At 50.9% G+C, this 12,882-nt stretch overlaps 1 pseudogene; it reads right to left on the minus strand.

Moving 5' to 3' along the window:
- Positions 1-948: 948 nt before the first annotated feature.
- LOC128931120 (glutathione hydrolase 6-like) lies at positions 949-3,705 on the minus strand (annotated as a pseudogene).
- Positions 3,706-12,882: the final 9,177 nt, after the last annotated feature.

The raw sequence follows: 12,882 nt of genomic DNA on the forward strand, positions 1-12,882 counted from the left end.
TCCCTGGGGCCCAGTGCTTGCCGAGGCAGAGGCTCTGCACTCTTTCTGCTGTCCTTCCAAAAGCTGGATCTGAACTCAGTGCTCGCCCCGGGCCCTGTTGCTTATTCCTCATCACCGTCGTGTTCCTTAGCTGGCAAAGGAGCCAGCGATTCCTTCAGTGTGGGTGGTTTGGAGAATGACTATGCTAGCTCTGGATCCTGCAACTCAAATCTAGCTAACGGAAAAAGCCAGAGGTTGGGGGCCTGAGCCAGCAGTGAGCACATAATAGATGCACACTTTTTTTTAAATGAGGCTTCACTCTTGCTGCCCTGACTGAAGTGCAGTGGTGTGATCTTGGCTCACTGCAACCTCCACCTCCCAGGTTCAGGCAATTTTCGTGCCTCAGCCTCCCAACTACCTAGGATTACAGGTGTACACCACCACATCCAGCTAGGTTTTTTATATTTTTAGTAGAGATGGGGTTTTGCCATATTGCCCAGGCTGGTCTCAAACTCCTAGCCTCAGGTGATTCACCTGCCTAGGCCTCCCAAAGTGCTGTGATTACAGGCATGAGCCACCACACCCAGCCATTATTATTATTATTATTATTATTTCCAAAGACAGGGTCTCACTATGTTGTCCAGGTTGGAGTGCAATGGTGTAATCCTAGCCTCCTGTAGCCTTGAACTACCGGCTCAAGCAAGCTTCCTGCCTCAGCATCCCAGGTAGCTGGGACAACAGGCATCTGCCACTGCACCTGGCAAATTTAAAATTTTTGGTACAGACAAGATCTTGCTATGCTGTCTAGGCTGGTTTCAAACTCCTGGCCTCAAGGAATCTTCCTGCCTTGACCACCCAAAGTGCTTGAGATGACCAGTGTGAGCTGGGGTACACTCCATTACTGCTGGGTCTGCTCTACTCCTTCCCCAGGCTTCAGATAACTCTGTCTTCTGCCAGACCCATCCCGATCCTGTTAGATCCCCTGGTAGGGGCAGCAGCCATGGGGGACACGGGAGACATGCACGTGCTCTGCATAGGCTGCCACCTGGAGCAGGATCCCTTGACCACAAGTGCTGGGCTGCTCTGTTGGTTCTTGCTGGCCCTGGTGCTGGTGCTGGGCCTGGGTTTGGGGCTCTGCCAGATGGCTGAGTATAGTGTGAGTCATTTCTCTGGCCATATCAGGGGTCCTTGAAGCCACTAGCCCCAACACATTGGCCTCTGTGTCATCCAGGCTGGAGGATGAGGGGACAGGCCCAGGCACTAGCGGTAGACTTGGCCGTCGTGTTGCTGAGCAGAACCCCCATGCCTGGGAACAGGTATGCAGAACCAAGGGAGCTGTTGAGCGAGGAGGTGAGAAGGAACACAGAGCCGCTGCTGTCCATGGTGGCCAGGGTGCCGCTCTTGGGGCTCACAGCAGTTTGCAAGACTGGTGGGCAGGGGTCAAGGCTGGATGCCCCAGACCCTAGGGCTGCCTCCAGCAGTGCAAGCAGCTCTGGGCTGGCTGAGGGACTGGGGGTGGTGAACAGGATGCCCTGGGCCATGGGTAGCTGCTGCACTGGTTCCAAAGTGGGCCTGGGCCCAGCCAAGGGCATCTCCACCCCCAGGTCTCCTGCCAGCAGACTCAGTAGTGAGTCCCTGGCAAGGTCTGAGGTGGGAGCGAAGCCTGCCCTGCGAAGCGTGGCTGCCAGCTGTGGGTTGGTAGCTCGGGCTCCAGCGCCCAGGGGCGTCCCATCAGGATGGCAAAGCAGTGGACAGAGACCTGTGCCCTGAGCTGCCAGGGGCTTGTCCACCAGGAAGCCCTCCTAAGCCAGTGTGGTAGGGCCGACTAGCAGGCATGGCCAGGGAAGGTGGCCAAAGTGTGCATGCAGCAGGTGCAGGGTGGGCAGAGCCATGAGCAGTGCCACTCCGGGGGCTAGGGTCTGTGCTGGGCCTGATGTCAGGGCCATGGAATTGCCCAAGGAGCTGTTGTGGAAGAAGCCCCAAAACATGGCACCTGCAGGAGCTAGAGGGGTTACTCAGCAGGCGTGGGTCAAGGGCCACTGACTTGTTTCAGTCAAGATCCCTTGACTGAGTCTGGGATCAGGAGTTACTGGCCACACCTGAGGTAAAGGTGATGCAGACCTGGCTCAAGGGATGGGGACTGCTGCCCAAACCCTGGGTCCTGCTTATCAAGCAGCCTTGAGGTCAGGGCTACTGACTCCATGAGGCCCAGGTCACTGATTAGGCTGTGGGCTTGGATTGTGGTCCGGGATCCCGGGTCACTGACCTAGCCCCGTGGCATGAGGATGCACCATCGCCAGGCACAAAACAGCTCCCATGCCGGCATCCACAACGTTGCCCCCCGGCAACAAGCAGCTCCCAGCCTAGGTGGGAGCACATGGCTGCAGCAAGGAAGGGACTGTAATACAGCAGGAGGGACTGGGCCCGGTGACCCATGACCCTCCCTCCCCCGAGCCGCTGCCAGCATGACTGACCTGCAGGGCTGATGATGGCACCATGATGGTAAACGCCAGGGCCATGGGAGTGTCCGCTGGGTGGAGGGGCCATGGAGCCCAGGCCTCCTGTGGGGCTGCGTTGATGCTGGAGCTGCCACATGGCCAGGAAGCAGCCCATAGCCAGCAGCAGCAGGGCGGCCACTAGACGGGCCCAGGTTCCAGGCAGCCCACCAGCCTTGTTCCTGCAGAGGGGTGTCCTGAGCTGTGGCTGGGACAGAGGGATGCCCAGGAACCCTGAGAGTCCCCAGGGAATGTTTTCCAGAAGGTTTGATTTAGCACCGGGCATGGGGGCTCACACCTGTAATCCTAGCAGTTTGGGAGGCTGAAATGGGCAGATCACGAGGTCAGGAGATTGAGACCATCCTGGCTAACATGGTGAAACTACAAATACAAAAACATTAGCTGGGCACGGTGGCATGCACCTGTAGTCCCAGCTACTTGGGAAGCTGAGGCAGGAGAATCGCTTGAACACAGGAGGTGGAGGTTGCAGTGAGTGGAGATCAAACCACTGCATTCCAGCCTGGGCAACAAAGCGAGACTCTGTTTAAAAAAACAAAAAAAGGTTTGATTTAGCAAGAGGAGTTCAAGTCTGCCAAGGAGAAAAGGGCTTCTTCACAGTGGGCACAGCTTGGGCAAAGACATGGAGCTGTGAAAGGATTGGGGAAACTGAGGCTAGCTAGGGCGGGAGCTTCTGAAGGGGAGACTGAATCAGGTGGGAGGAAGGCCCAGTGGGGTGTGACAGGTGGGAGAGAAGGGGCTGGAGGCCGGAGCCGCCAGGTGTAGCCAGGCCCCAACCTGCCCAGCAGGTGCCTCCTCTACCAGGGCTTGGGGGCTGGGGACCTTTGACAGAGCAGCAGATGGTATCAAGCAGAGGCTGGCTTGGTACCAATGTCTTTCCAGATGCACAGACCTGTGACTGGGTCAGGCCAAGTCTGGGGCTGCAGCCTACGTTTTCCCCAAGTTGATGGGACAGTGCCTGGAGCTAAGCACAGCAGGGAGTCTCCTGGTCCCCCTGAGGGGCTCCAGATAGAGGGACTTACAAACCTTAAGCCTGGGGAGGCTGGTCCCCAGACCCCTCCCTTACTTAACCAGAAGAGTCCTGGGGCCTCCAGGGGTTGGGAACCAGTGCCTGTGATGTCTCCTCTTTCTCTTCCTCTTCCTCCTCTGACTCCAGGCTTGGCTCCCAGAACAACAGCTTCTGACAGACTATGGGCTCTGCTGTCCCCTCCATGGCCCCCAGTGCTTGCCCCAGCCCTCCTGCCTGCCAGCCTTCCTGGCCGTGTCTCAGAGGCCCTGCCTAAGCCTGGCAGGTGGGAGGTGGCAGCGACCTTGGGGAAGGCTGGGGTGGAATCCAGAACAGGTCTGGGCAGGGCAGGGCAGGGGGCCAAGGAGCCTGCATGTTAGCCTGCCCCATTAGGACACAAGGCCTGAGGAGTTTTCATGACACAGCTTCCGGTGTGACTGCCTGTAAGGGATCGCAGCTCAGTGAGGAGGAACCCATCCCCAAGGCCACAACCTTGACACTCAGGCACCTGCTGGACACCCCCCTTTCCCCTTGGGGGGATATAGCCCATGGACCCCATTTAGGACTCTAGTCTAGAAACTGTGGACTTGAATTTGAGCTCCAGTTGCATGGCGACTTGGGTTGGGGGTCCCACATGCTTGGGTCAGCACGTGACTAGGTTCTGGCATTGGGGTATATGGTCTCTGGCCAGAGTCAAGGCTCAGCCTGTGGCTACTCCGGGTCTGGATTTCTCTGGGGAGGAACTTGGTTCATAAGAGAACTCCCTGGTGTGTTATGCGACTCTGGTTCAGGAGGCCGCAGCCTGGAAACCAAGCATTGCCAAGTTCGTTCTGGGATTCCCATCAAGGACCTGTTGCAAAACAGTGCTACTTGTAATGCCTCCAATTGGAAAGCATCAAACATCCATGATCGGTAGAATGAGTGATGTAAGACACAGTGGACCATTCTGCGGCAATGAGAATGTGCGGTCTACAATCATATGCAAATAACATACACAGGTCTGACAAACGTAAGGACGAGGGAAACCAGCCAGGCCTGAGAAAGCACATGCAATATGCTTTCATTTACATAAAGTATACAAAGAGGCAAAACGAGTCTGCCCTTAGAAGTAGGGATGAGAGGGCTTCTGGGATGCTGGAGATGTTCTTTTTTTTTTTTGAGACAGAGTTCTCATTTTTGTTGCCCAGGCTGGAGTGCAATGGTACAATCTCAGCTCACTGCAACCTCTACCTCCCAGGCACACAAGCAATTATCTTGCCTCAGCCTCCCGAGTAGCTGGGATTGCAGGTGTGCACCACCACGCCTGGCTAATTTTTTGTATTTTTAGTAGAGACAGTGCTTCACCATGTTGGCCAGGCTGGTCTCGAACTCCTGACCTCAGGTGATCCACCTGCCTCAGCCTCCCAACGTGCTGGGATTCCAGGTGTGAGACACCTCACCCAGTCAAAATGTTGTTTCTTCATCTGAGCATTGGTTACAGGACTGTCCTGAGTGTGAAAATGTGTCAAGCTGGGCACTGATGACGTGTACTTTTCTATATGAATATTGTCTTTCAATAAAAAAGTAAAAATGAAAAAGCTGAAGTATTTTCTACATTAAAACAACAGCCATACAAATCATCCTTCAAATCATCCATCATCTCATCTGGCCCTCCAGCTGCTTCCCTTTCTGGAGGTCTCTTCACAAGCAAGTACGGAGGTTTTTAAAGTTCATCACAATCACCTGGGGAACCTGTGAAGTCAGATCCCTAGGCTCCACTCCCAGAAAGTCTGGCTCCAGCTGGATGTGATTTCCTCACTGACACAGTCCTGGGACCACGCCTTCAGTCTCAAAACAAATTCAGTTTCACCTGCTGTCTTCACTTCTCTCCTATTTCTTCCCTTAGCTGGCGTCTGTCTTTAATTCCCCAGAGAAACCTTTGGCTTTCCCATTTTTTTTTCTTGGACCAATAAAAAAAAAAAAAAAAAAACAATCAGAGCAGCCTAGGGTTACCACCTTCTAATTTTGCCAATGGTGGGAGGGTGGGACTCAAAATGACCATTGGATTATTTTATGACATATTATGATGTCATAAAATAATTTGGTTTCACTTTCTGTTAACACAATGTAAGAAAGTTAGAATCTCAGAATGAAGGTCAGTCCTTTCTTTTTAAGAAAAGGCATCTGAGAATGTTAGGGGTCTGTGCTGCCCCATCTCCTGCCCCAGCCTCAGCCCCCTTTTGTCCAGCAGGCAGCATTATTTTCAGCTCCACCATGCCCAGCCAATGTTCCTCTGCTCCTACAGCTAGGGCCTGATGAGCTCTTTTGGACGAGACCTCCACTGGCTGGGTTTGAGGCACATTTTCCAGTTTGGCCTTTCCCATTTCAGGGCTCAGGGCTCAGGGTAGGGGTGGGGGTTGGCATTTGTTTTAGGAGGCCTGGGTCTACTCCCATGTCAGCTAATAACTGAATATATAACTGCAGGCAAGACATTTAACCTCTAGGCATCTTCACCCCACTTCTGTGAAATAGGATAACAATATTCATCCTCCTGGGGTTTTTTAGAGGATTCACAAGAAAATGCATTTAAAGCATTTAGACCAGTGCTTATGACAGAACAGTCCCTCAAGAACATGGGTTCCTTTCTCTGCTCTGTAAGCCTCAGTCTCCCCATGATTACTATGGATAATACACACACACACACTCACAGTGGCTTGACGTCTGAAATGTAAGACTGTAGATTCATTAATTTTTTCATTCATTCCCTCATTCATCCTCTTATCCTAGTTGTTCTCAACCTTAGCTGCACATTAGTATTACCTGGCAAGCTTTACAAAATTCAATGACCGGCCGGGTGAGGTGGCTCACGCCTGTAATCCCAGCACTTCTGGAGGCTGAAGCAGGTGGATCACGAAGTCAGGAGTTTGAAATCAGCCTGGCCTGCATGGTGAAACCCCATCTCTACTAAAAATACAAAAATAAGCTGGGCGTGGTGGAGGGCGTCTATAGTCCTAAAAACTCAGGAGGCTGAGGCAGGAGAATCGCTTGAAGCCCAGAGGCAGAGGTTGCAGTGAGCTGAGATTGAGCCACTGCACTCGGCTCCACACAGCCTGCAGTCCCGGCCCCAAGGGCCCAGCTGCCTCCCACCTGCCGCCATCCACGAGGACTGGTTCCAAGGGACCTGCAGCCTGTGGCTCAGCCAGGCCTTGTTGCTGCAGCTTCCCCAAACTCAGTGCTCATGCTCCCAGGAAATCCTCACCTGCAGCCAGACGTATGGCCACATGCTGGTGTCATATGTGTCATCCAATGCACAGAGGGGGATGAGTTCTCCTCCCAGGAGCTGATCACCCACCTGCCTCTCTGCAGCCACCCCCTCCTGCCTCCAACAGGTGCTGATCATCCAGGTCCTGTGTGAGGTGGTGAAACACACCACTCCGTGGAGTCCGTGGTCAAGTGTGAGATCATCGAACATGTCATCCAAGTCCCCAAAAAGTTCCTGCTGGGCATGGCTGTTGGCTAGTCTAGCTTGAAGCTGACCTTCCATGTAGGTGACAGTTTTGAGTTCATGAAACAGAATCAGGAGACCTTCCATGCGACCATCACTGACTCCTCAGACTCATGGGCCCAGCAAAAGTCTCCCCAGGGAGTCCTATTCCCAGGTCATGAAGATGGCCCTCAAGGAAGAGGGCCAGGGTGAGTGCCAGTGGCTGCACCTGGACCTCATCTAGGAGAGGTGGCAGTTCTGCCAGTCACCATCCCCACCTTCCCCAGTGGCCAGATGGGCTTCATGCAGTGCAGCCAGAACCCAAGCACCAACTTCCAGGAGCAGGTGCAGCTGCTGAGACAGCAGCAGGTGGCGCAGATCCAGCTGAAGCGCCACAATTCCTACGGGCACCACACCACCCTCGTGCTGTTCAAGTTTGTAGGCTCTGAGTGCCTGAGTCTTGCAAGGCTCTGAGTGATGTGAGTTGAGCCCCAGCGCCACCATTGATGCCACCCAGAACCTCGGATCAGGGAGTCTGCAGCATGCCTGGGCCCCTCCAGCTCTGGGCCAGACCTCCTGCTGGCTCTCACCCACCAACCAAGGGTTTACAAGGCCCAGAGTGCTGCCTGGCCTGCCCTGCTGGGAGGACTGTCTGCGTGTCTGTCTCTCCGGAGTTCTGCCTCCAAGCCTATACCGGCCGTGTACGGCACCATCTCTCTGCCTTCTGTTGTCCGTCACTCACCAAACACATGTATTTGTAGAAAAAAAAATTCAAATACCTATGCAGATCAGTTAAATGACAAAATCAGAATCTCTAGATTGTAGCTTCATCAATTGTTGAAGCTTCCTAGGTGGCGTCAATGTGCAGGCAAGGCTGAGAACCACTGCTTTAGCTAGTGATTTCTGCAATTGGAATCACCTGTAGCAATTGGAAAACAACCCAAACACCAATACCCTGGTCCCTCCCTTTCACCCAGTCCCGAGCCAATTGAATCAGCTTCTCTGACACTGAGCTTCAGTCATGATTTTTTTTTTGAGTTGGAGTTTCCCTCTTGTTGCCCAGGCTGCAGTGCAGTGGTGTGATCTCACTTCACTGCACCACTGTCTCCTGGGTTCAAGCAATTCTCCTACCTCAGCCTCCTGAGTAGCTGGGATTATAGGTGCCCACCACCATGCCCCAGCTAATTTTTGTATTTTTAGTAGAGACGGGGTTTAACCACATTGTTCATGCTGATCCTGAACTCCTGACCTCAGGTGATCTGCTTGCTTAGATTACAGGCATGAGCCACCATACCCCGCCTCTAAGTGTTTATTTATGGGTAAAATCAACATAGCTCCTGGAAAATGTTTTTTTTTTTTGACAGAGTCTCATCTCTGTCACCTAGGCTGGAGTGCAGTGGCTCAATCTCAGCTCACTGCAACTTCCATCTCCCAGGTTCAAGTGATTCCCCTGTAGCAGCCTCTTGAGTAGCTGGAATCATAGGCATGTGCCACCTCACTTGGCTAATTTTTATATTTTTAGTAGAGATGGGGGTTTTACCATGTTGGCCAGTCTGATCTCAAACTCCTGACCACATGTGATCTGCCTGCTTCAACCTTCCAAAATGCTGGGATTATAGGCATGAGCCACCACACCTGGCCAAATGCGTTGTTCCTTATCCCAGTCACCAGAGAATCCAGAAGTCATTTATTTTTGGAGAGCAGTGCATTTTTACAACCTTGCCTCAGAGTTGTGGAGACACAGTATGTGATGGTCAACGCCAGGCACATTAACTGTGGCAGCTGGGGCTCAGATGAGGTGGAGACAGTGGTGCCTTCACCAGGCATTTCTGCAACATGATTTGGAACATTGATCTTGGTTGCATAGCCTCTGAGCTAGCTCTCCAACAGCTCTAACCCCATCCACTTTCTGTGACCATAAATGTTTTATAAATTTATTCTCTATTTAACTCAGGCAGAAGTGTGTCTTTTGTTGACAATTAGTAACACTGACTGATGCATATACACCTAGAAGCCCCTAGAGGGCAGCAAACAGCACCTGCAGCTCGGAGAGGGAGAAGGGAGGCAGGAGCAGCGCCTAACAAGTTGGCCGCTGGCTCGAAGTCTCTGCAGAGGAACAGAGGGCATCTGTGCCTTCCTGACCTGCTGGCTCCCAGGAAGACTGTGTCTTAGCCGTGGACTAAGGAGGAAGACTCAGACAAAGGGAGGAAGTTCAATTTCAGTAGAAGGCTGTCGCTTTGTTACCTTTTTGTCTTGATATTTCTGAAGCAGACGGGATGAATTACGAGGCCTTTTCTGGTAGCATCTATTTCTTTATTCCCTCCTTTTACCTCCTGGCAATAGGATTCTAGTTGTCTTAGGGCCCCAGCCTTTTTCTTGTGTCAAGAGTTTTATTTATCTTAGATATTACCTGCTGCAGTGATCTTTGTCAGGTTTCTGGCTGCCTACCCTCTATTCTCCCTAAGAGAATCCAATTTTTTTTTCCAATTTTTACTTTCTTTTTTTTTTTGACACAGAGTCTTGCTCTATGTGCAGTGGCATGATCTCAGCTCACTGCAATCTCCGTCTCCTGGGTTCAAGTGATTCTCCTGTTTCAGCCTCCCAAATAGTTGGGATAACAGGCATGCATCAGCACACCTGGCTAATTTTTTTTCAGTAGAGATGGGGTTTCAACATGTTTACCAGGCTGATCTCGAACTCCTAACCTCAGGTGATCAGCCCACCTTGGCCTCCCAAAGTGCTGGAATTACAGGTGTGAGCCACCACACCCAGCACTTCTTACTTCTTGATTCTTTAGAGCAGGCTTTGTCAACCAGGTCACTCTTCCAAACCACAGAACACAGGAGTGATTTTCCTAATTCTCCCAAAAGCCTTTGCCTGTTTCCCTTTCTTCCTGCTGGAATTCAGCCTCTAGGCCTGGGCCCTGGGGACAGAAGGACTGCAGTGAAGACAGTGTGGTGGGCAGCTAGAAGGAGGCTGAGCCTCACCAACTGCTCAGCCAGCGGTATCAGCCCTGGACTCTATACCTTCCCATTTCTGTCACCTGGGGAAAATAAATCTCTTCTTTGTGTAGCTGTGTGGTGAACAAAAAGGACTCAGTCTATCTTTATTTTAATTTCCTCATCTCCATTCGAATTTTGTTCTGTGGGGACAGCCCATCACCATTCTTTTGAATTGAATATAGAGCAGACCCATGTCTTTTGGGGACACTGTGCTTTGGTAAAAAGTTTTTGGGTCACTCCAAGTTATAAAGTTTCATTTCATGGCACAGTGGCTCATGCCTGTAATCCCAGAATTTTGGGAGACTGAGACAGGTGGATCACCTGAGGTCAGGAGTTTGAGACCAGCCTGACCAACATGAAGAAACCCCATCTGTCCTAGAAATACAAAATTAGCTGGGTGTGGTGGCATGCCTGTAATCCCAGCTACTCGGGAGGATGAAGCAGTTTCATTTTAGCCAGTTGTGGTGGCTCACACCTGCAGTCCCAGCACTTTGGGAAGCCATGGTGGGTGGACTGCCTGAAGTCAGGAGTTTGAGAAGAGTCTGGCCAACATGATGAAACCCTGTCTCAACTGAAAATAGGAATTTAGCCAGGCATGATGACGGGTGCTTGTAGTCGCAGCTACTAGGGCAGCTGAGGCAGGATAATCTCTTTAACCCGGGAGGCAGAGGTTGTGGTGAGCCATATTTGCACCACTGCACTCTGGCCTGGAAGACAGTAAGACCCTGTCTCAAAAAAAGAAAATGTTTCATTTCGATAATTGCAATTAAAAAATAAGTGTGGTTCCATTCATGGAGCTGGAGGGTAGAGCAGTGATTACCAGGGGCGGGGGAAGCGGGCTGGGAGTTACTGTTTATTTAGTGTGTGTGGGTCTATCTGGGAGGATAAACAGCTTTGGCAGATGCCATGTGACAGTGTGAGCATATCTGGGGCCACTGACATGATTCATATACATGTGAATTGGTTAAAATGGTAAATTTTGTGTTATGTATATTGTATCACAATGAAAAAATGCCAAAAAAAAGTATAAATCAAAAATCCCAAAACACCCCACAGCACTTCTCCAAAATTCAAGTCCATTTAAAGTTGAAAATTTTGGGTGGGGGGTGGTGGCTCACACCTGTAATCCCAGCACTTTGGGAGGGCAAGGCTGGCAGATCACCTGAGGTCGGGAGTTCGAGACTAGCCTGGCCAACATGGTGAAATCCCATCTCTACTAAAAATACAAAAAATTAGCCAGGTGTGGTGGCACGTGACTGTAATCCCAGGTACTTGGGAGGCTGAGGCAGGAGAATCACTTGAACTTGGGGGGCGGAGATCGAGCCACTGCACTCCAGCCTGGGCAACAAGAGTGAAATTCCATCTCAAATAAGTAAATAAAATAAAGTTGAAAACTTCTCCCTTGCACCTTCTCGGTCTGTTTTGGGCAAGCAGCACGCAAAAGGCTGTGTGTGTGTGTGTGTGTGTGTGTGTGTGTGTGTGTGTGTGTGTATAAGTGTAAGGAAGGGTGTGGTGAGGAGGGAGAGACTCTAATTAACTTCTCAATGTACCCCTGACCCCCTCCTGCTCCTGTGCCCTGGGATCCTCCTCCTCCTCACTCACATGGCTGCTTTTGGACTCCCAGCATTGACATGGCAGGGAAAGGAAGATGGGGTGGGGAAGATCTAATTTCATATTGTGAGAGCTGCTATGAAAGCTTCTTGGGCTTCGTATATGGCTCTTTATCTATTGGGACATTTTTTTAGGTCCTTCCCAGACCACCAGCCAACCCGTTACTGGGGTCTCACCTACAGTTCCCTTGGTGTAGCTGAGCTCTTGGCTCACAGGCAGCTCTGGTTTCAGCTTCTTGCTGCTGGGCTGCACCTTCTCTCCAGGTGGTGCTCCTAAGCAGGTTTTATTCTTTGGGTTTTTTTGTTTGTTTTCAGATGAAGTCTCGCTCTGTCCCCAGGCTGGAGTTCAGTGGCACGATCTCAGCTCACTGCAACTTTTTCATCCCGGATTCAAGCGATTCTCCTGCCTTAGCCTCCCAAGTAGCTGGGATTACAGGCCTAAGCCATCATGCCTGGCTAATTTTTGTATTTTTAACAGAGATGGGGTTTTGCCATGTTGGCCTCAATCTCTTGACCTCAGGATCTGCCTTCCTCGGCCTCCCGAAGTGCTAGGATTACAGGCATGAATCACCATGTCTGGCCATTTTTTTAAATAGCTCTTACTCAAGGTTGGGAAGGTTTTAATCAGCCTGATGCTGGTTCTCCCACCCACTTAGATCACATCTGGTCCTTGGGAAACAATCATACATCATTTAAAAAAAATTTTTTTATTGCATTTTAGGTTTTGGGGTACATGTGCAGAACATGCAAGACAGTTGCATAGGTACACACATGGCAGTGTGTTTTGCTTCCTTTCTCCCCTTCACCCACATTTGGCATTTCTCCCCAGGCTATCCCTCCCCACCTCCCCCTCCCACTGGCCCTCCCCTTTTCCCCCAATAGACCCCAGTGTTTAGTACTCCTCTCCCTGTGTCCATGTGTTCTCATTTTTCATCACCCACCTATGAGCGAGAATATGCGGTGTTTCATTTTCTGTTCTTGTGTCAGTTTGCTGAGAATGATGTTCTCCAGATTCATCCACGTCCCTAAAAATGACACAAACTCATCATTTCTGATTGCTGCATAATATTCCATAGTGTATATGTGCCACATTTTCCCAATCCAGTCTATCATCAATGGGCATTTGGGTTCCAGGTCTTTGCTATTGTAAACAGTGCTGCAATAAACATTCGTGTACATGTGTCCTTATAATAGAACGATTTATAGTCCTTTGGATATATACCCAGTAATGGGATTGCTGGGTCAAATGGAATTTCTATTTCTAAGGCCTTGAGGAACCGCCACAGTATCTTTCACAATGGTTGAACTA

The sequence above is a fragment of the Callithrix jacchus genome, chromosome 18, assembly GCF_049354715.1.
Source record: "Callithrix jacchus isolate 240 chromosome 18, calJac240_pri, whole genome shotgun sequence".
In the NCBI taxonomy this organism is placed as follows: Eukaryota; Metazoa; Chordata; class Mammalia; order Primates; family Cebidae; genus Callithrix; species Callithrix jacchus.